This window comes from Petaurus breviceps, unplaced genomic scaffold (genome assembly GCF_028583685.1).
Source record: "Petaurus breviceps papuanus isolate PSGF00001 unplaced genomic scaffold, PetGlider_PUasm1.0 339, whole genome shotgun sequence".
In the NCBI taxonomy this organism is placed as follows: Eukaryota; Metazoa; Chordata; class Mammalia; order Diprotodontia; family Petauridae; genus Petaurus; species Petaurus breviceps.
In genome coordinates, this window is record NW_027186112.1 from 1,706,985 (window position 1) to 1,709,394 (window position 2,410).

Below are 2,410 nucleotides of genomic sequence, written 5' to 3' on the forward strand. Positions count from 1 at the left end.
CAGAGTCCCTATCTCTTACTCCTCCCCCTCAGAGATCCCCATCTCTTTCAGTTTCTCCCCTCCCCCCGCAGAGTCCCCATCTCTCCAGCTTCTCCCCTCCCCCTGCAGTCCCCATCTCTTCCAGTTTCTCCCCTCCCCCGGCAGAGTCCCCATCTCTTCCAGCTTCTCCCCTCCCCCCAGCAGAGTCCCCAACTCTTCCAAGTTCTCTAACGTTATCGAGTCTACGTGCTCGCCCCTCCCTCGTCACCTCCTCCCATCCCGAGACCCACCTTCTCTCCATGTGCCCCGCCCCCGCCCCTTACATCTCTCCCCTCACCTCCACCTTCCCCAGCGTCTCGGGTCCTAGGCGGATTAAAAAGACCCTAAGGCCTGTTAGGGAGGGGCTGGGAGGACACTGACAGGGACCGGAAGCGGATTGTTGCAGGAGGAGCAGCCCCGGAGCCTTTCCTCGTCCTCTCTAGGCAGCCAGGAGGAGCGTCCGTCTTGCTGGCCCAAGTGAAAGCAAATTCAAACCGCACCCCGCCCAGCAAAAGCAATTTAAGGCCCGAGAGATTTCACTTCCGACGCCCCCCAGTCCCTCTCAACTGTCGCCGCTTCCCGGTTGCCTTGCTCTCTTCCTCCCACCCCTAAGGAGCTTTCCCCTGAAGCTGGTTGTTGTCCTTGGTTCTTGAAGAAGACCCGAAATGGCAGCACTATGTGGGGTCAAGGTAGAGTGTGCCAAACTGGGATCGGTCAGACCCATCTGAATTTGGAAGGCTCTACCACCCATCAGACACAAATAGTCCATACGAACATTTGGAGTGGAGACGTTTCTAAATTTGTGCTTCTCAGGGCTCCTTTCAGCTACTGCAAGTCGACTTTGCTCACAGACCACACCTCTGATGTGAGAACTCCAAGCTGGGCAGATCTGTGCCAGTGTTTCCCATGTCTCAAATCAGTTCCAAAGTTCTTCAGAGAGACCTCCAAAGTTTCCTTGTATTTCTTCTGCCCTATCTGTGAGCACTGCCTTGTGTGGGTTCTCTGTAGAACAGTCCTTTAGGCAAACGTACTTTTGATATTGGGTCAACATGGCCAGTCCATCGGAGCTGCACTCTCTGCATTAGAGTTTGAATGTGTGGCAGTTCAGCTCCAGAAAGGACCTCAGTGTCTGGTATCTTATCTTGCCAGGTGATGTTCAGAATCTTCCTAAGGCAATTCAAATAAAAGCAATTCAGTTTCCTGGCATAGCACTGATAGACTGGGTGTCACAGGCATACAAAAAGAAGTCAGCACAACAGCTCTATAGACCTGCATTATGGTAGTCAGTCTAATACCTCTTCTTTCCCATACTTTTCTTTGGAGCTTCCCAAATGCTGACCCAGCTCTGGCAATGTGTGCATCAATCTCATCATCTAACTGTCCGTCCCTGGAAAGTATACTGCTAAGATAAGTGAACTCATCCACAGCATTCAAAATTTCTCATTTGTTATAACCAATGGTTCCACATCTGTATGATGTGATTCTGGCTGGTGGAGAACTTCTGTTTTCTTGCTGTTAATTGTCAGGTCAAAATTAGCACAAGTGGTAAAGTATCAATCCTTATTTTACTGCACCTCAGCCTCAGAAGCTGCATTGAGTGCACAAACATCTGTGAACAAAAAGTCCAGCACCAACTCTCCTACTTTAGTCTTGGCTTATAGCCTTTTTAAGTTAAATAATTTACCATCAGTGTTATAGTTGACCTTGATGCCATTTTTGTCCTTGGTTTTTAATTTTCATTTTTCAAATGCTTTATTAACTTCTGATTTACATAATTAATTTCCACCAGATTTTGAGTTACAAATTTTCTCCCCATTTTTCCCCTACCCACCAGCCCAAAATAACAATCCCACAAGATATCTCCTCCTCCAATCTGCTCTCTCCCATATCTTCTCCCATACCCCCTTTGACTTTTCCAGTAGGGCATGGTGGATCACATGCCCCAATGCCTGTATATCTTCTTTCCCAATTACATGAAAAATAGTATTAATAATAGTGCATATATTTACATATATATAATTTTAAACATTTGATTTTAAAACTTTGAATTCCAGATTCATTCCCTTCCTCCCTTGTCACCCACCCTTACTGGGAAGATAAGCAGTACAGCATAGGTTATACATGTGTAGCCAAAGCAAAATATTAACATAGAAGATACATTATAAAAGATTGACTACACTTCCCTCCCTCCCATCCCACCACCCACCTGCTTCATTCTCTGCTTTGATCCCGTCCCCCTTCAAAAGTGAGGGCATCCAACTTCCCTGCCCCCCAGCCTTCTCTCCCTTCCATCATCCACCCTCTCATCACCTTCCCCCCTACTCTTCTCTAGGGTGAGTTACCCTATTTAATGTGTATGTCATTCCCTCCCTGAGCCAAATTCAATGAGAAT

The 2,410-nt window shown here is 47.2% G+C and overlaps 1 protein-coding gene across 2 annotated transcripts in view; it reads right to left on the reverse strand.

The window, feature by feature from the left end:
- Positions 1–493, reverse strand: part of LOC138167960 (zinc finger protein 420-like) — a 16,297-nt gene extending 15,804 nt beyond the window's left edge. The window contains exon 1 of one of the 2 annotated variants that reach the window (XM_069096938.1): positions 317–493. The gene's annotated coding sequence lies outside the window, so the exon portion shown is untranslated. The remainder of the gene's footprint in view (positions 1–316) is intronic. The other variant, XM_069096939.1, reaches the window with a different exon arrangement.
- Between the last annotated feature and the right edge of the window lie 1,917 nt (positions 494–2,410).